The sequence below is a fragment of the Symphalangus syndactylus genome, chromosome 8 (genome assembly GCF_028878055.3).
Source record: "Symphalangus syndactylus isolate Jambi chromosome 8, NHGRI_mSymSyn1-v2.1_pri, whole genome shotgun sequence".
NCBI lineage: Eukaryota > Metazoa > Chordata > Mammalia > Primates > Hylobatidae > Symphalangus > Symphalangus syndactylus.
Window position 1 is genome coordinate 39,690,688 of NC_072430.2, and position 20,485 is coordinate 39,711,172.

At 48.2% G+C, this 20,485-nt stretch overlaps 1 protein-coding gene and 1 pseudogene across 15 annotated transcripts in view; one reads left to right on the plus strand and one right to left on the minus strand.

Moving 5' to 3' along the window:
* The window catches only part of TMEM63C (transmembrane protein 63C), an 84,472-nt gene extending 70,448 nt beyond the window's left edge, over nt 1-14,024 (minus strand). For 8 of the 15 annotated variants that reach the window (XR_008659391.2, XR_010122055.1, XR_010122056.1 and 5 more), the window contains exon 1: nt 8,028-8,209. The gene's annotated coding sequence lies outside the window, so the exon portion shown is untranslated. Of the gene's footprint in view, nt 1-8,027; nt 8,212-13,858 lie in introns of those variants that run through there. The other 7 variants (XM_063644191.1, XM_063644190.1, XM_055288664.2 and 4 more) reach the window with 6 other exon arrangements.
* A 580-nt stretch (nt 14,025-14,604) lies between these two features.
* On the plus strand, nt 14,605-18,921 carry LOC129488891 (protein FAM204A-like; annotated as a pseudogene).
* The last annotated feature ends 1,564 nt before the right edge of the window (nt 18,922-20,485 follow it).

The window sequence follows — 20,485 nt, forward strand, 5'->3', positions numbered from 1 at the left end:
AGCTGAAATCAGAGAAGGGGATGAGAGGGCAGCAGAGGGACAGCTTGATACAAAGTCAATCAACAAACATTTCAGATGTGCAAAGAGCCAACACAGGTATTCCCTGGCTTTAAGCACCCACGGCTGCTTTTCCCAACAACCCCACCCCAGTGAAACCTGCCAGTTCCCTGAGTCCTTCACACCCAGCTGTCACCTCCTCTTGGACCCTTTCCTGACTCCCCAGGGAGATATCAGCACCTTTCCATAGACATCTCAGATTACTTTTCTTCGACTTTGAAAAATTCATTTAAACCAACTGAATTAACAAATGTAAACATGCTGTCATTTTTGCTTCAGCTGTTCTTTGTTAAATGAAGTGTTACTGACAAGTTAGAAGTCCTTCCTTTTCCCCTTTCAGTCTCAGCTCCTACTCTCTCCAAGGCGCTACAAGCATGAGCTTGGTAGGCATTGCAACAGAAATTAGTAAATCCATAAATCATAGCTAGTACTGTTTTGTGATTTTTACGAAAATTAAACTTTTAGCCAGGCACAGTGAGTCACACCCGTAATCCCAGCACATTTGGAGGCCCATGTGGGTGGATCACTTGAGCCCAGGAATTTGTGACCAGGCTGGGAAACATAGCAAAACCCCATCTCTATAAAAAATACAAAAAAAAAAAAAAAAATTAGCTGGGTGGGGTGGTGTGCACTTATAGTCCCAGCTACTCGGGAGGCTGAGGTGGAAGGATCGCTTGAGCCTGAAAAGTGGAGGCAGCAATGAGTCAAGATCACACCACTCCACTCTAGCCTGGGCAACAGAGCAAAACCCTGTCTTAAAAAAAAAGAAAAAGAAAGAGAAAATTAAAGTTTAACTAATGGTATTATTTTGCAATTTCCTTTTTTTGCAACATTGTTTTTGAAATGTATTCATGTTAATACAAAATGTATCCATATGTGTATATACATATATATCAGCTTTGCTAAGGTATAATTTATACAAAATAAAACTCCCCAGTTACACATAGTTTAACTGCTGCACAGTATCACAATTTTATTCATTATTCTATTATTGCAGATATTGAGGTTGAGGTCTCTTTTTTTTTTTTTTTTTTTTTTTTTTCTGTTTGGTTGCCCAGGCTGTAGTGCAGTGGCATGATCATAGCTCACTGAAACCTCAAACTCCTGGGTTCAGGCAATCCTCCCACCTCAGCCTTCCAAGTAGCTGGGTCTACAGGTACACACCACCCCACTTGGCTAATTTTTTTTCTTAGACAGATACAGGGTCTTGCTATGTTGCCCAGGCTGGTCTTAAACTCCTGGGCTCAAGCAATCCTCCTACCTAGGCCTCCAAAGTGCTGGGATTACAGGCGTGAGCCACAGAGTCCAGCCAAGACCTCTTTTTTGCATTTCAAGCATTGCTGCCCTAGATACCCTTGGAGCTGTTTCCTTATGCACATGTGTGAGTTTCTCTAGGTAATGTATACCTAGATGTGAAATTGTTGGTCATAAAGCATATATACATTCAGCTTTACTAGCATTCTTGCCAGAATGTCTCGTGGAGTTTTGTATTGCTATTTTCACAGAATGTTATTATTTTTCTCAAGCTATTGTCATTAAGCCATTTCCTTGTTTACCCACCCCCTTTCCCATGAATCACTGGAGGACCTGTGTGTGACTGGCACTCAATGAACACTTGAAAAGTGAAAGGATGAAGTCCTTCCTAACAGAAGAGATAGACTCAAAGTGTTAAGGGCATTCAAGGCTGTTAAGATCTCATCTGGCTGAGATCCAGGGAGGGCTTCATCAAGGAGGTAGCATTTGACTTGGGCTTTGAAGGGCAGGAAGATGAACAGATGAGGATAGGGATAAGGACCAGGACTGGGATGGGGAGAGGCAGTGGCTCAGACAGTCCAGGGCACGTGAGCAATGGTTCTTAGCCGAGCTGGGGTGAGATGGGGCAGAAAAGCTAGGCATGTGTATTTTGTAAAAACTTCAAGAGCATCTGACACATCCCCCTGCCCCACACACAAATAACCCCTGAGTGGCAGCAGAGCATGTGGGAAGGGAGCCTCACTGGAGAAGATGGGTTGGGCTTACTCCAAGATGAGCCTTCAATGGCAGGCTCTGGGTCAGAGCTGGGTTCAAAGGTAACTCCCAGGGGGAGTAGGCAGAGTCACGGGGACACCAGGCACTGGGATAGGGCTGGGTCAGAAAGCCTGCTCTTCCCACTCACTTCCCTTCCTCTGTCTCTTGGAACAGCTCAGGGCTGCGATGGTCTGGGTTCCCTCCCCAGCCACACAGGAGGGTGCTGGGACTGGGGCTCCTTCTGCTCCTCCACTTGGCAGCTCTGTGACCCAGGCCAGGGGCTTCCTGTCCCTTCCTCCCTGGCTGCTCCATGCAGCACAAGCTGCATGTATGTGCCTGGGCCAGGGCCCCAAGAAGCCCCTCCATGGAGTGTGGAGACTGGGCCTGGCCATGCCGAGTCCCCTTCCTTTGCCTCGGCTCAGCCCCTCAGAACCTGGGTGGGGGCGGGGTGGGAATCCTAGCCTTCCACCTTCCCTGCTCCCGTGACTCGAGATGTCCTTCAGCAGAACCCGGTTCTGGGCGCCCTGCCCAGAGTGGAGGGGAAGGGGAGAAACGCACGACCTTCTCTTCCAAGTCCTTTTGTCTCAAGCAACTTCAGCAAAACCACCAGCCCCAGCAGTAAGAGGTGAGCTCAGGATGTGTCAGCTGTGCTTGGGAGGACAGCACACAGATGGCTCCCCTGGACACAGACTGGCCACGGCCCCAGTTTGGGTTCTGCTGCTTTGGTGTGTGAGTGTGGTTGCAGCTGTCACAACCTCTCAAGCCACAGCTTTCTTATCTATTGAGCGGGTGACTCAGACCTGCTTTCTCTCCCAAGGCGTGGAGAGGATTAAAGAGTAATGACAGAGAATATGAGGCTGCTGAGTGGCTCCAGGGCCTCAAGCCAGGCTCATCGTTCAGGCTGTTGTTCTTCTGCTGCCTGAGAAGGTCTCCCCAAGCCAGGCCTAGTTGACATGCCTGGGCACATGAGGCGCCAGCCAAGGAAGGATCCCTTGTCCAGCAACAGCTTGTTCACTGTATGGAAGGACACTCCCTGCCCACACCACACACACACACACACACACACACACACACACACACTCCTTTGGTTCTGAGAAGATTCCCCCTCTGCCAGGTCCTCAGGGATGTGAGAAGCCTTTTTGTTTTTTTGTTTTGTTTTGTTTTTTGAGACAGGGTCTTGCTCTGTCGTCTGGGCTGGAGTGCAGTGATGCAATCACAGCTCACTGCAGCCTCAGCCTCCTGGCCTCAAGTGATCCTCCCACCTCGGCCTCCTGAGTAGCTGGGACTACAGGCTTGGCTAATTTTTTCACTTTTTTGTAGAGACAGGGTCTTTCTATGTTGCCCAGGCTGGTCTTGAACTCCTGGGCTCAAGCAATCCTCCCTCCTAGACCCCCCAAAGTGCTGGGATTATAGGCATGAGCCACCATGCATGGCCTGAAGTCTTTTTGAAGGGGACCGTTCAGTTCTAACAGTGCCTGGAGCAGTCGACATTGTTGGTCAGCCATTGTTGGACATTCTTTGGTGTCATCAAAAAAGCATGGTCTGGCTGGGCACGCTGGCTCACTCCTGTAATCCTAGTACTTTGGAAGGCTGAGATGGGTGGATCACCTGAGGTCAGGGGTTCGAGACCAGCCTGGCCAACATGGCAAAACCCTGTCTCTACCAAAAACACAAAGAAATTAGCCAGACGTGTTGGCGCACACCTGTAATCCCAGGTACTCGGGAGGCTGAGGCAGGAGAATCGCTTGAATCTGGGAGGCAGAGGTTGCAGTGAGCCGAGATAGTGCCACTGCACTCCAGAGTGGGCAACAGAACGAGACTCTGTTTCAAAAAAAAAAAAAAAAACAACAACAAAAAACATGGTCGCCATCCCAGGGGTCCCTGGACAGCTGGCCACTCAGCAGGCAGAGGGACAAGCAAATGGAAAGAAGGGGACTCCTGGTCACCAGGCACCAAGCTGGGCACCTTTCTGCTTCCTCCCATTCATCCTCCCAATGGCTCTGTGTGGAGGGGATTGCTTCACCATGTTGCAAATGGAAGACTCATGGAAGTGAAGTGAGCAGGTAATGAAACAGGTGGGAACACAGCTCCCAAGCACTCCCCCAGGCAGCGTGTCCATGTGTGACAGGTCCTCTGTGCTTCCATGTCCCCCATCAAAGCAGGATTGATTCCCCCACAGGACCCTGGGTGCATGTTCCATTGTCCTCTGTAGCGTTTCTAGCCTATGGCCAAATCACTGCCACTCAGACACCCCAAGGCAATGAGGCCTCAACACCCAAAACCCAACATACAGCCATATCCCAGTGGACTGGCCACAGCTCCGTCTTGCCCACCTATCTCTCCAGAGACCTTAGGGTCACTTGCTCTTCTGCCGGGACTCCATGGCCTGAGGCCAGCATGCACCTTGCTGGGCACAACTCTGAGAAGACTCAGCCAGAGTGAGGAGAAGGCTTCTGTCTCCAGGACTTTCCTTGGCCAGGCCACTCAGTAATGGGGAGGGGACAGTTTGGTTTCCTGTTGGAAGCTGGTCTTTCTGCCTCTGATCCTCTAAGGACACCAGAGGCCCTGGCTTGGCAGGAATGAAGGTCTACAGGCACAGGGCTGGGCATGACTCACTCACCTCCAGCCCAGCTCTTCCCATCTCATCTTGAGGGTGCTCATGTCAAACGGCAGAGTGGAAGGCTGGGAAAAGCAGAAGGTGGGAGCCCAGGACACTTGGGTCCTAGTCCTAGCTTTCTAAGCAGGTCTATGCTTCGGTTTCCCTTTGGGGAGCATTACTAATGACTAGAAGGAGGCAGGAGGTGACAATGAGGCGCCCCTTCCCCGCCCACTCAGCCTCTGCATGTCTCAGCACCAGCCCCAGGGGTGTTGGCAAGGAGTGTGGCAGCTTGAGTACATATCCTGCCCTAGAAACACAGAACATGGAGTCCTGGCCACACGTTGTTCTTCTTAAGAGCCACCCTCGGTTGGGCCTAAGCGATGCAGACAGATCTAGAGCAAGGACACACCATACTTCATGAGCTGCCCACGTTCTCATCTCAGCTCCTCCTGTAACCCTACCTTGCAGGAGTTGCACCAGCCAACTCATGGGCAAGAATGTGGAGTTCCATTTACACCACCCATGCTGATGTGTAAGCTGTGAAAACCACTGCTTTCCCACAAGAGGAAAGAAGAGTGAGCACTGGGGCCCCACCTCAGGCAAAACAGGGCACTAAAAGCTGCTGATCTCACTGGAAGCTGAGCACGTCCTCTGAGCACTTTCATTACAGCCTTTCCCAGTGTGAGCCTGCCCATGGCCTGAGCACCACGTGGGTTCCTGCAAACTGGACGCTCTGTGCAAACAGCTCCCAGCACTTTATGCCCATTATCTTTATGGTTCTTCCACCTGCCACTTCCCAGGAAGAATCAGAGCAGAGGTCGTGGGATTCGAGAGTTGAGGCAGTGGAGGGGGTACAGGCCTGAAGGAAGCTCCACAGTGCCACTAGACACCCGCATTTTACAGGGGTGAACATCCTGTTAAATATGTTAAATATAATGGGCAGCTGGGGATGGGGGAAGGAAACTCCTCAAGGCCCCAAGCACAACTTGAAGTGGGCTGGGGAGGGCTGACCTGCCTTCCCAGCCTAGAAGGATGCCCTAGGCTGGCCACAGAGGGAGAGAGCATCCTCTGAAGAAGAAACGACCATGTTTCCCCCATCGAGGTAGGAAACAGATGGCTTCTACCTAGACCAGAGACTCCAGGAATAATACTTCCCATTTGTAATAAACACTTGACAAGTTTCCAAAGCCCTCCCACCCATCTGGAGAAGGTGTTTTCATGCCTAGCTATCAGGTAGAGAAGCTGAGGGCAGAGTGCCCGCCAATAGAGGCACTCAGTCCAGGCTCTTTGCTCTTTAAGTCTGGTTCTCACCAGGGGGCCTCTCTGAGGCCTGACCCTTTCTCTGCTAGCTGGGAGGGACACATACCATGTGATTTCCCTCCAGTATGGTGGGCCCTCTCCTCTCTGGTGCTATATTGTCACCCCACAAGCAGCTGGTTCCCATCTGGTTTACTGGGAACCCCATCCCTTCCCACAGGTCACCCCAGCAGCTCCTGGTGGACATCATGCAACTCAAGGCTCCTGTGAAGCCAGCAGGGTCCAGCTTCAGGGGCGCTGTGCTCAGAGGGTGTCTGAAAAGGAGCAATTCATGAGCCAGGCACATGGCAACTCCTTTCACTTGGAGTAAACCAGTGCTGGCCCAAACCCCCCATCCGGAGATGCTGTCAGGGAGATAACTGAAGTCCCTCCACCTGTGGATCCCCACGCCCCAGCTATGCTCACAGCTGCTGGCACTCAGGCAGGAGGGATGCCTGTTTTTGGCTCCGATAGGCCCACAGAAATTGTGTATCCCTGTGGGGTCATGATGGGAAGGTAACCAAGAGACTTCACTTCCCCTCTTCAAGCTGCTTCCTTCCCAAGAAACTAGAAAACATATCTTAAAGGAGGAGAAAATGCTGGTGCTGTTCCCTGTCACTGACCTCCTCCACACCCATCAGGAGGCCCTTGCAGCCTCAGCTTCTCAGCGCTGGGACTGTGGGGTGCGAAGAGAAGACAGGAAGAGGCCCCTCCAGTCTGCCCTTTGGTGGTTGGGGAGTCAGGAGACCCGCATGTAGGTAAGAGACCTGGAGAACTCACTCCACCCTCCATGTCTCAGTTTCCTCATCTGGCTCCGGCTCTAAAATGTCACTCTCTCCTTGCCTCAGTTTCCCTCCAGGGAAGGTCATCTGTCCCAGGGAGAAGAACAAGGTGAATTCACTTCTAAGGGGAAAGTTCACTTCTAAGGGCAATAGAGGGAATGTAGCCCATTTCTCCCAGGGACAGGGGCAGGAGAGAGAATGAGGATGAGGTAACAACAGAGGGTGGTGCTGAGAGATGGACCCTTTCTTGAGGGAAACCACGTCTTCCTGGAGCATTGCAGGCTGTTGAAGGAGAAAGTTCATCTCCTCGTCCCCATCAGCACAGGCCCTCTCCTCAAAGCCAACTCTCATTCTTTCCTTGAACCCACAAGAACAGCACAGGCTCACACCCCCTCTGCTCAGTTCAGTGTTTTTCGTGAGCAATTTTCTCCTGTCCCCAGACAATCTAATTGCTGCTTACACCCATGATACCCTGGAGCCCCATGCAGAAGTTGCAACTCCCTGTATTCTCAGGGATGAGGAAATGGGGTGCTGGGGTAGGGAGAGGTCCGGGGGTCTAGAGAGGAAGAAGGGCCCCCGCCCCTCCAGAGAGCATTCGGTGAAGGCAGTGCCTGGGAGGCCAGCTCTGTAGGGCCTGCTCAGTGACCTTGGTCAAGCCATAGCAACCCTGGGCCTCAGTTTCCCCAGGGCCTTCATCCAAACACAACGTTTCTCTCTCAAGACCGGGGCGAGTAGGGAGGCAAGAGCCCTTCTTTGGAAGCACATGGGGAAAGGGTGGCATTGTTCCCCTGGGGGCCCAGGAGCCCAGCCCGCCAGGCAGCAGCGCAGCAGTGACGTTGTCATAACCCATAACGGCGGAGCAGACTGCCCCCTCCCGTCCCAGCCCAGAGAGTGGGCGGCAGAGCCCCGGGGAATCCCTGGGTGGGGGAGAGGGTAGCCCCGAGCGGTAACTCCCACCTGGCTGTCAGGCAGGAGGCCGGGGACCCCCCAAGCAAACCTCCTACCCCCCTCCGTTCCCCCCACCCAGTTAAGACCGGTCTACTAAAGCCACGCCCTCCCGGGTGGGCGGCTCAGGCCACCCTTTCCTGGGTACAAGCTAGAGGCAGCCAGCGTGGCAAGGGACTGTGGCGCAGTCTCCCCTACCCCCATCCCTCCCAATGCAAGGTCTCAGAAAGCACAGAAACAAGCAATCCTTCCCCGCCCCCTCCCCGTGCGGGACCTGGATCCTGAGCCCCTTCTTCCCGGCCCGACCAGCCCCGGTCACTGCACCCTCGTCGCGTGCTCACCACATCTGCGTCCTCAGCACCGCGGCCCCAGCCCCAAGCTCGGCGCTCAGGCCGCCAGGCTGCAGTGACAGGCTCCACGCTCCCCACCTGGGAGGAGACTGCCAGCGGGTCCTCCTCCTCGCCGGCTGGGCGAAGCCGGCCCCACCTGACAAGGGACTGTCAGCAAATTCCCCTCTGCATCACTGCGAGAGAGGCATCCTGGCTCCTCCCAAGCAGAGGCCAACCTTGGCCCCGCCCCAAGGCTGCTCTGACCTGCCGGGGAACCCAGGCTGGCGGATCCTACGCGAAGACCCAGGCTCCGCCTCAGAGACCCTATCGCTACTAGGAACCATCTGCAAATTACCATCTCAAACGCACAAGGCTGCCGGTCCCTGGTTCCAGCTTGCTCCAGCTCCCCTGATGCATTGGGCCTTGGCAGCTCCTTTGCCACCTCCCCTCGCCCTCCCTGAGGCATGTCCCCTTTCCCAGTCTCCTTAGTCCCATCAGCCAGAAGCAAGAAAAATCACCCCACTCCCACAAAGGTAGCCCTCTGCCCCGCCCAAGGACCAGGTCCTGGCACCAGCCTAGTGGCTGGTACCCAGCTGCTACCCAGACTCCTTCTTCCCCAGCAAAGGAGTGATCTACAATTGGCCACAGCCCCACTAGAGAGGCCCAAGGGAGTGGGCTGGGTCGTTTCCAGTTTGCGGTGGGCCACACTCCTGCAGGTCTCAGAGTTTCATCAAACTCCTGCCCGCTTTGCTATAGACACTGGTTTTGACCCTGAGGACAGGTGCCAGTGTTTGCAACCCCCAAAGATCAGTGTGCAAAACAAGCGGCAGTAGTAAAGAGCCTCTCCCTCCCAGGCAGGGGCCTAGGCACATTTATGTCATCGACATTATCTGGCACTTGCAGTACAATAGCTAATGGGAAAGGAGCCACTGCCCAATGCTCTCTGAAAGTGACTCCCTTTCACCAGTTAGGGCTGTTAGCAATATGATAAGAAGGCCATAGAGGAAGCCATGTGAATACAAGGTCATGAGGTGCCAGAGGAGGGGGTCAAAGGCTGGTTATGCTTTCATGGGTTGATTTCCCCATAACCAGCAGCACAGCACCCCCTTCCACACAATCCTGCCAGGCTGGTGCACCCTGGTCATCTCCCTCTTCCCCTGACCCCCTGGTTCTCATGACCCAACCACCCCACGAAGACCCAAGGATGAGCCACATAGGCTCTGTCAAAGTCTATCCATTATGCACTCACTCGCCCAGGCTGGAGTGCAGTGGCGCGATCTCGGCTCACTGCAAGCTCCGCCTCCCGGGTTCACGCCATTCTCCTGCCTCAGCCTCCCGAGTAGCTGGGACAAGCGCCCGCCACCACGCCCGGCTAATTTTTTTTTTTGTATTTTTTAGTAGAGACAGGGTTTCACCACGTTAACCAGAATTGTCTCGACCTCCTGACCTCGTGATCCGCCCGCCTCAGCCTCCCAAAGTGCTGAGATTACAGGCGTGAGCCACCGCGCCGGCCCACTCATTATCTTTTTCATTCACGGGACGGGAAGACTTTTGAACACCTATTCTGCAGTGGCAACAGGGCATCAGGGTCTAGGTTCCAGCCCTTGCTTAGCGGCTATAATGCTGTGCAACCTTGGGTAGCTCACTTGATCTCTCTTTGTTTTTCCCTCTCATCTGTAATTCTGAGAGGGCTGGGCTAGTTGGGGTCTCAGACCCCTCTGCTCTGACACCTTTATTCTCCTCCTCTAGGATAAAGGCTGGCAGGTACAAAAACAAACCAGATCAATACAAGAATAGTGCTGGGAACGCCAGCTGCCTGCATTTCAGTCCCAGCTGGGCCACCTAAATGTGGAACTTAACTTCTCTGTGCTTATTTTTTTTTTTTTGGCATATGGAAAATGGGGGAAAACAATAATCATAAGCTTAAAGGGTGATTGTGAGGATTAAATGAAATACCGTATACAAAATAAATGCTCTGCAAATATTCATTGTTGTTGCTGTAGTTATGCTATTCACAGTCTGGTGGGACAGCCTAAATTCTCAACAAAAGCAGTTTGTCTTTTCCTTCTCTGCTTCATCATCACAGAAGCTGTTGTAAGCCCATATCCAACCCACTCCACCTCCTAGAGGAGAAACCTGATAAGCATCAAGGACATGCCATAAAGAGAGGCCAGGTGTGGTGGCTCACGCCTGTAATCCTAACAGTTTGGGAGGCTGAGGTGGGCAGATGACTTGAGGTCGGGAGTTCGAGACCAGCCTGGCCAATATGATGAAACCCAGTCTCAACTAAAAATACAAAAATTAGTCGGGCGTGGTGGCAGGCACCTGTAATCCCAGCTACTTGGGAGGCTGAGGCAGGAGAATCACTTGAACCCAGGAGGCAGAGGTTGCAGCAAGCTGAGATCATACCACTGCACTCCAGCTGGGTGACAGAGTGAGACTCCGTCTTGAAAAAAAAAGAAAGATACAGTAAAGGGGGACGGAAGCCAGGTGTGGTGGCTCACACCTGTAATCCCAGCTACTTGGGAGGCTGAGGCAGGAGGATTTCTTGAGGCCAGGAGGTTGAGACCAGCCTGGGCAATATAGAGAGACCTACATGAGAAAGGAGAGGAGAGGAGGGGAGAGGAGGAGAGAGGAAGGCAGGGGAGGGAAGAGGAGGGGAGGGGAGGGGAAGAGAGGAGAGGGGAAGGAAAGAAAGAAATAAAGAAAGAAAGAGAAAGAAAGGAAGGAAGGAAGGGGAAGGGAAGGAAGGAGGGAAGGGAAGGAAGGGAGGAAAACCCATGGAAGGAGGAGAACCCATGGAGATGCCAGGTGGGCTGTGTGGTGGGGAAAGAGATGACCCCAATGTCCCAACCAACCACCTAGATGAGTGTCAGCTTGTAGAAGTTTCTCAGTAAAGGTGTATGGGTATGAATAACAGGCTTTCAAAAGAAAGGCCCTTCTGGTCTGTGACACGGAAAACACTTATCATGCTCTCACTTGTGGATTGGGGTGGGAGTGCCTTTGGCCTGAGTTGTCAAATCTGAAAGATTATGCCTGTTATTGTCTTCATGACTGCGTTGTTAACCTCCAATGTCTGGTCTGGGAACATAATTCAGAACAATATAAAAGAAACAAAAGGACTCTGAGTAACCCTTACAGCGAGCTGAGATGGCACCACTGCACTCCAGCCTGGGCGACAGAGCGAGACTCCATCTCAAAAGAAAAAAAAAAATAGAGAGAGAGAGGTACAGAAAAGGGGGATGGAAGCCAAGTGTGGTGGCTCACACCTGTAATCCCAGCCACTGGGGAGGCTGAGGCAGGAGGATTTCTCGAGGCCAGGAGGTTGAGACCAGCCTGGGCAATATAGAGAGACCTACATCAGAAAGGAGAGTAGCAGAGGGGAGGGGAGGGCAGGGGAGGGAAGAGGAGGGGAGGGGAGGGCAGGGGAGGGGAGGGCAAGGGAGGGGAGGGCAGGGGAGGGAAGAGGAGGAGAGGGCAGAGGAGGGAAGAGGAGGGGAGGGCAGTGGAGGGAAGGGGGGGGGCTTTTTCTGCAGATCACCTGTGTCTTCAATTGGTGCCCACCTTTATTTACTCCACACAAAATTTCAACAGATCCAGTGTGGCAGAGACTGCTAAGAGCCCCTTTTCTTTCCCTCTTCCTTTTTGCAGTAGGGCTCCCAAGGTTAAAACCTGGATTTATGGCTCCCCTACTAGAGACCACATATCCCAGAACCCCTCGCAGCCAGGTGGAAGTACTAACTAAGTCCTAGCCAGTGAGATATGAGTGGAAGTAATAGGTTTAATTTCTGGGCCACATCCTTAAAAGGAAGCTGGCTGTTCTCTACTTCCTCTTTCCCCTTTGTGAAGACTGGGATGTGGACATGGGGTGGAGGGGAGGGCAGCTTTGATGATGCTGACCAGGACAACTCCCTAGAGACAGTCAAGCATCAAGGCAGGAAGAACTTGAGTCACAAGATGACCTGGAGAAGTGCCCTAGAATGCTGACCACCTTGCATTTTTCTCACGGGAGAACAATAACCTTGTAAAGTCACTATTGTCTGGTCTCTGTTGCAGCAGCTGAACCAATAGCCTAAAGGAGAAGCCACTTTCCTGATTTTCAAACCCACAGCAGATGAGCAGGAGCATGTTAGAAGGAGAAAAGACTAATAAGAAAGCCAGCACAGTGAAAAGGGCAAAAGTCAAGAGCAAGAGAAGAGAGAACAACGATTTAAAAAAAAAAAAAAAAAAAAAGGCCGGGCGCAGTGGCTCACACCTGTAATCACAGCATTTTGGGAGGCCGAGGTGGGTGGATCACAAGGTCAGAAGATCGAGACCCTCCTGGCTAACATGGTGAAACCCCGTCTCTACTAAAAATACAAAAAAATTAGCCGGGTGTGGTGGCGGGCGCCTGTAGTCCCAGCTACTCAGGAGGGGCTTTTCGCCTTTTGTTCAGCACTTCTCTTCCTGCTGTCATGTGAAGAAAGATGTGTTTGCTTCCCCTTCCACCATGATTGTAAGTTTCCTGAAGCCTCCCCAGCCATGTGGAACTGAGTCAATTAAACCTCTTTTCTTTATAAATTATTGAGTCTCAGGTATGTCTTTATCAGCAGCATGAGGATGGACTAACACACCACCTAATCTACCAAACATCATAGCTTAACCTACCTTAAATGTGCTCAGAATACTGACATTAGCCTATAGTTAGGCAAAATCACCTAACACAAAGCCTATTGTATAATAAAATGTTGCATATTTCAACACTTTATTATAAAATGGGCTTTGTGTTAGATGATTTTATTTATTGAATACTGAAAGTGAAAAAACAGTGCTTGTATGGATACTTGAAGTATGATTTCTGCTGAATACATATTGCTTTTGCACCATTTTAAAGTCAAAAAATTGTTAAGTGGAGTCGTTGTAAGTTGGACTGCCTGTATTGATTGATCAGTGAAATTGTCTGAGATCTTAAACCAGCCCAGTGAACAACTGCAGGGACCCAACCCTCATAGTTTTGTTGGGCCTGTGGTGGCCCTGGGAACTTGCCTCTGTTATTTAGAAATAATTTCCATCATAAACACTCAAGCTCACAAAGACCTACACGCACAAGAATGCTCATTGCAGAATTGTTTGTAATTGCAAAAACAACAATAACAATAAAAAACCTCACAGCTGTGCACAGCCTACACAAATGTACATGGGTTTTCTGTAGTGCCCAGGTGAGATGTTCAGGAAAAATCAAAATGAGAGAAAAGGCAGGAAGTGAAAGCCACACACCAGTGTCCCTCTCACCCCAAGGCCTGGTGCTGGGTGAGGCTGCTAGGCAGAGGGTAAGCAGGGGGCCATGGGCTTGGAGATAATGGGAGTCAGACCACAGATTTTACTACAGGACCCAGAATATAAACATATGCCACTGACAGGGACAGTATTTTCAAGGCAGAGCCAAGACACTATTTATACTTTAAGTGGCAAGCCACATACTCTAGGGTATCCCTGATCCCAAGAGCCAAATAAAAACTCTCTAAGAAAGTGGATACATTTTGGGAGCTCAGCTCCTATCACATGCTCTAATCTGCCTTTCCAGACAGAAGGGAATTTGATTTCCTGTGCAGAAAGTAGTGGGGAAATGTATTGGAATGGAAAACCATTTTTCCAGTGTCCTCTGCCTAACCAGACACAGGGTTGTGGATTTCTAGAGAGAAGAAGACCTCAGGCTTAGGTCTAGACACACATCCCTGTCTGTACTTGGAAGCCAGAGTTCCCCAGCAGAGAAGTCAGGTCCTATGATCACTCAGCCCTGCCACAGAAGAGAATCCAGACCTCCCTTCTTCTGGGGCAACCCTGGCCCCTCTGCCCTCTCTTACCCCTGGCCTCAGACTGGGCCCCACTCACCAAGACCCCACCGGTGGGTAGTCTTAGCCAGCAGCAATCTCTTTTACTAGTACTTCTCCCCTGGAAGACAAGAAATTCACAGCTGGTAGGAGGTAATTGTTATCCACCGCCACTATCACTTAATGATATTGGAAACTTCTGGGCGGGTGAGGTCAGAAGCAGGTGTTGATGACATCACAAAAGAAACACCACTGTGTTGTGCTGGAACTCTGGGATTCTGGTATCATTTCTTCACCCAGGATTGAGCTCAGCTGAGCGTTTTCAGACAGATCTGGGGGTTGAAGCCTGCACAGCCTCACCTCAATTCTATCTTGAGCCTGGCTGATGCCCTGCAGAATTAGATCCTTAAAGAATAAATGGGTCGGCTGGGTGCAGTGGCTCACGCCTGTAATCCCAGCACTTTGGGAGGCAGAGGCAGGTGGATCACGAGGTCAGAAGTTCGAGGCCAGCCTGGCCAAGATGGCAAAACCCCGTCTCTACTAAAAATACAAAAATTAGCTGGGCACAGTGGCAGGCGCCTGTAATCCCAGCTACTTGGGAGGCTGAGGCAGGATAATCACTTGAACCCGGAAGGCGGAGGTTGCAGTGAGCCGAGATCGCACCACTGCACTCCAGCCTGGGCGACAGAGCAAGACTCTGTCTCAAAAAAACAAACAAACAAAAAAACAAAAAACAAAACACACACACACACACACACACACACACACGGGTCCTTGCATTGATATTTTATTGAGGCTATAGAACTCCCCTGCTTCCCCAAGATGATACTCATGAGGCAGAAATATGGGTTTCTTCTGGGCCACAAAGTGAAGATATCCTCTTCAGGGCCTCATGTCTAGGCTCTTGAAATCAGCTCCGTTGTACTCCTTCCCCTGGGAGTTAGTGTCTGTTTTCAGTAATGAACCTTTTCTTTGTTGTATAAGCTTTATTAACTTTGTGAAACATAATACATATACAGAGAAGCATATACCATACACAAATGAGCACGATAATAAAAAATCATAAAGCAAACTCTTGTGTAGTGACACTGTTTAAGTCGATGAATAGAACATTATCACCAGAAGTTTCCCTGTATTGTTTCCCAATCCACCCCTTTCTCTTTCGGTCCCTTCCCCACGCAGAGATAGCCCTATCCTGACTTCAGTCTTTCCTTGCATTGCTTTGTACTTTTACCACCTGATTATTCGTTCCTAATCAATATGGTTTGGTTTGGTCTGTATTTTGAGTGTACATTAATAGAATTAGAGTATAAATATACTTTCATGTTGGGCTGTTAAAACTCAACATTGGTTTTTTGTTTTGTTTTTTTGAGATGGAGTTTCACTCTTGTCGCCCAGGCTGGAACGCAATGGCACAATCTCGGCTCACTGCAACCTCTGCCTCCCAGGTTCAAGCGATTCTCCTGCCTCAGCCTACCGGGTAGCTGGAATTACAGGCATGCGCCACCATGCCCAGTTAATTTTTGTATTTTTAGCAGAGATGGGGTTTCACCATGTTGGCCAGGCTGGTCTCAAACTCCTGACCTTAGTTGATCTGCCTGCCTCAGCCTCCCACAGTGCTGGGATTACAGGCATGAGTCACCACGCCTGGCCTCAACATTGTCTTTTTAAGATTCATCCACACTGTGGTATGCAGTTGGAGTTTATTCATTTTCATTACTCTATTGTTTGACTATGCCATAAATTAATCCTTCCTGGTTTGTTTTGCATTTGTTTTTATTTCCAGTTTTTTATTAGTGAGTGGTATGATTTGAATGTTTTCCCCCAAAATTAATTAATTAGTTGAAAAATATAGGCCAGGTGCATTGGCTCACTCCTATAATCCCAGCACTTTGAGAGGCTGGGGCTAGCAGATTGCTTGAACCTAGGAGTTTGAGATCAGCCTGGGCAACATAGTGAGATTCCGTCTGTTAAAAAATACAAAAATTAGCTGGGCATGGTGGTGTGCACCTGCGGTCCTAGCTACTCTGGAAGCTGAGGTGAGAGGATTGCTCAAGCCTGGGAGGCAGAGGTTGCAGTGAGCCAAGATCACACCTCTGCACTCCTTCCTGGGCGACAGAGTGAGACCCTGTCTCAAAAAAAAAAAAAAAAAAAAAAAAAAAAAAAAAAAAAAAGAAAAGAAAAGAAAGAAAGGAAAAAGAAAAAGATGGTAAAGCAAGAACTCAATCATTTTAAACTGTTCCAGGGCATAGAGATAGAAGTAAAATGTCCACATTATTTTATACAAAGCCCACATAACACTGAAATAATACACAACAATGATTTCACACAAAAATTATTTCTTAAAAAATTTTTTGGTTGACAGGGTCTTAAGATGGCTGCCGGGCAGCTGCATCCTTTCATCCAGAAGAAAAGATGTTGAGTGGGCTGGTACCTCCTGGCCTAAATGAAAGTGATGTTGAGTCAAACTCTGAAGATGAAGCTACATTGGAGAGCTCTGGGCTTAATTTACAGGAAGATAAGGAGGATGGGAGCATCAGAAAAGCAGAAATCATAGATTTCTCAAAAGATGAAGCAAAAAGTGAAACAGAGTTAAATGTAAATGCCTAAGAAGAGTGTCCTTCTGGAATGTCCTTAGATATGTGGAATTGAAAGTTCTCAAATGCAGCCCAGTGGAAGGAGCTTATTCAGTATTTTGGAGTCAATGACAGGTTTGATCCCCCTGTTAAAAGGAAAACCGTTGAGAAGGCCTCGAAAAGAGGACAGAGCAGGCTGTGGAGGAGTGGAATATTGAGAAGGCTGAGGAAGTCAGCAACCAGCTAGCTACTCAAGAGCTTGGCGTAAAAATTGTCAAAGCAGTTGTCTGCCACAAGTTTGTAAAAGCCAAAAACGGAGACTAAAAATTCACAGGGCTGCCCGAAAAAAGAAGAAACTCGCATGGGGGTTTGACGCAAAGAAGAGATGGGCAACCAAAAGCAATGGGATATATGTAACTTGCCAGAGTGCGTGAAGACATTTGTAGACTTAAATGCTCAATTTACCGAGAACACTTTCCTGCCTATGTTAAATGTCAGAAAATTGATAGCACTAGAAAAGAAATAAGCATAAAATTTGGGAGTTTGATTATCAGCTCTTTTCAATCTTTCTCTAAGAACTTTGTCCTATTGAAGTGAATAAAATGAAGCATTCTGTTATTTTTATAACAAATGTAAGAAAAAATATAGGAAAAAAGATTTTGTTTATTTATTTGTATAAACCCACAGTGTAAAATCAGTTCTGCAGCCAGTCGCGGTGGCTCATGTCTGTAATCATAGCACTTTGGGAAGCCGAGGTGGGAGGATCACTTGAGCCCAGGAGTTCGAGACCAGCCTGGCCGGCATGGTGAAACCCTAGCAGCCGGGCGTGGTGGCGCATGCCTGTAGTTTCAGCTACCAGGGAAGCTGAGGCAGGAGAATAGCTTGAACCCGGGAGGTGGAGGTTGCAGTAAGCTGAGATCGCACCATTGCACTCCAGGCTGGGTGACAGACCAAGACTCTGTCTCAAAAAAAAAAAAAAAAAATCAGTTTTGCTGCTTTTCATTTATTTGGTTTAGCATAGCCAGTGAGCTTCTTGTACTTTCCTTTTTTTTTTGAGACAGAGTCTCACTCACTGTGTCACCCAGGCTAGAGTGCAGTAGCATGGTCTTGGCTCACTGCAACCACTGTCTCCTGGGTTCAAGTGATTCTCTGATTCTCATGCCTCAGCCTCCCGAGAAGCTGGGATTACAGGCAAGCACCACCATGGCTGGCCAAATTCTTTTTGTATTTTTAGTAGAGACAGGGTTTTGCCGTGTGGGTTAGGCTGGTCTTGAACTCCTGGCCTCATATGATCCACCTGCCTCGGCCTCCCAAAGTGCTATGATTACAGGCATAAGCGATCATACCGGCCTTGTACTTCCTTATCTGTACCCAGTGTAACTACACGTTTACTGGAGCTGTGTTTTTAAGATTGATAATTGTTTACAATGGATTAGTTGGAAGTGCCAAAAAGTCTCAATTGATACTGTCTTTACAAATGATAACTTGACCTTAATGTCATAAAAGTAGTTACTAATTTTTTAATTGAAGGCAGTAGACCTGATATTTCAGAATTGCATAGTAAAAGCAATTTATTAATTTTTGTGTACTTTCAGATAAACTATTACAATAAAGAAAGGGGCCGAATGTTAAAAAAAAAAAAAAAAATTTCCATCTTGGTTACTGCCTGAGCAAGTTGGAGCTGTGAATGAGGGTTCCCTGGGATGGGGACAAGTTGGTTCCAGATGGTTTTGATACACCTCATTCTGCAACCCTCCTTTTCATACTCCAGCCCCATAAGAAACACATGTTATGGAAATAGTACTAGGAAAACTTCCTCTTCCCTTCTTCAGACTTGCTTCCTTACTTCTTTATTACTACTTTGGTCAGTATCACTGTAACGTGGCAGCTGCCTCTGAGGGGTCAGTCATTCTCCTTCAGTTCACTCACAGATCATGAGCCAGGTAATCTATTAAAAGCCTCTAAATGTTATCTATTCATCCAGAATCCCTTTCCAGGAAGATGTCTCCTCTCGCACTTTGTGAGATTCTATTCAAAATAAGGATTTTGAAAAGCCCTGACATATTCCTGGGAATCTAGAGGACAAGTGCATGATCAAGAAAAACCTGAGAAACCCCGAAGCTCTCACCTCTGCATGACCTTCAATCTCTATGCAAGAAGAAATTGAAGACTAAGGCAGAGTTGTAAACTGCCTAACTGAACTCTGAAGGCATGTCCCAGCACACACACACAGGCTTATCTATAAAGACTGGACAATTTTACTCTTTTTTGTCCCAGGTGTTTAAGGAAATCTCTGTCCAATCACTAGCTGATCATGAAGCTAATGGAACAGAGACTTCTGTGGCCATACACACACACACACACACACACACACACACACAGAGTTTTTAAAATTAGTTCAGAAAAGGCACTAAACAAACAAACAGCAACAACTACAACAGGCAGGAACAACAAACCCTAAACATTAATTTTAATCCTCAGGACAACCACTATGAAAATAACTAAAAATATATAGTAAAAGAAAAGATGAGGAAATTAAATAGTATATTCGAAAATATCAGCCAATCATGGTGGCTCATGCCTGTAATCCCAGTACTTTGGGAGGCTGAGGTGGGTGAATTATTTGAGCCCAGGAATTCAAGACCTGCATAGGCAATATGGTGAAATCCCATCTCCACAAAAATACAAAAATTAAGCTGGTATGGTGGTGTGTGCCTGTAGTCACAGCTACTTGGGAGGTTGAAGCAGGAGGATCACTTGAGCCTGGGAGGTGGAGGTGTCAGTGAGGTGAGATTGTGCTACTGCACTCTAGCCTGGGTGACAGAGCAAGACCCTGTTTCAAATAAAGTAAAATAAAATCAAATAAAAAATATCTTTAACACAAAAGAAGGCAGTAATGAAGGAAATAAGGAAAAAAATGGTATGAAACACAGAAAACAAATAGAAAAACAGCAGAAGTAAGTCATTCCTTAATTACTTTAAATGTAAATGAATTAAACTTTCCAATCAAAGGCAGATAATAGCAGATGAGTTTTTAAAAATGATGTAACTATGTGCTAACTACAGGTGACTCACTTTACATTCAAATATACAAATAGGCTGAAAATGACAGGATGGAAAAAAGTATACCATGAAAACAGTAACCAAAGGGAGTGGGGGTGGCTATACTAATATTGGAAGCAATAGACTTTAAGACAAAAATTGTTACAAGAGGCAAAGAATGACATTATATAATGATAATAGGGATACTCCATCAAGAAAACATAACAATTATAAAGATATATGCACCCAGCAACAGAGCCCTAAAATATATGAAGCAAAACCTGAGATAATTAAAGAGAGAAATAGACAATTAAACAACAACAGTTGCAGATTTTAATATTCCACTTTAAATAATAGACAGAACAACTATACAGAAGATCATCAAGGAGGCCAGGTGTGGTAGCTCACACCTGTAATCTCAGCATTTTGGGAGGCCGAGGTGGGCGGATCACCTGAGGTCAGGAGTTCAAGACCAGCCTAGCTAACATGGTGAAACCCTGTCTCTACTAAAAACACAAAAATTAGCCAGGAGTGGTGGCGGGTGCCTGTAATCCCAGCTACTTGGGAGGCTGAGGCGGGAGAATCACTTGAACCCAGGAAGTGGAGGTTGCAGTGAGATAAGATTGTGCCATTGCACCTCAGCCTGGGCAACAAGAGTAAAAACTCCATCTCAAAAAGACAGAGGAAAAAAAAAGATCGTCAAAGATATAGAAGACTTGAAGAGTACTATAAACAAACTAGACCTAACAGATATTTATGGAGAACTCCACTCAACAACGACAAAATACACATTCTTCTCAAGTGCACATAGAACACTCTCCAGTATAAGTCAGATCACAAAATAAGTCTCAATAAATGTTAAAAGAGTAAAATCATAAGAAATATGTTTTCTGACCACAGTGGAATAAAACTAGAAATCAATAACAGAAAGAAACCTGAGAAACTTATAAATATATGGGAATTAAATAACCCACCCTTAAATAACCAATGAGTCAAAGAATAAATTGCAAGGTAAATTAGAAAATATTTTGAGATCTATGAA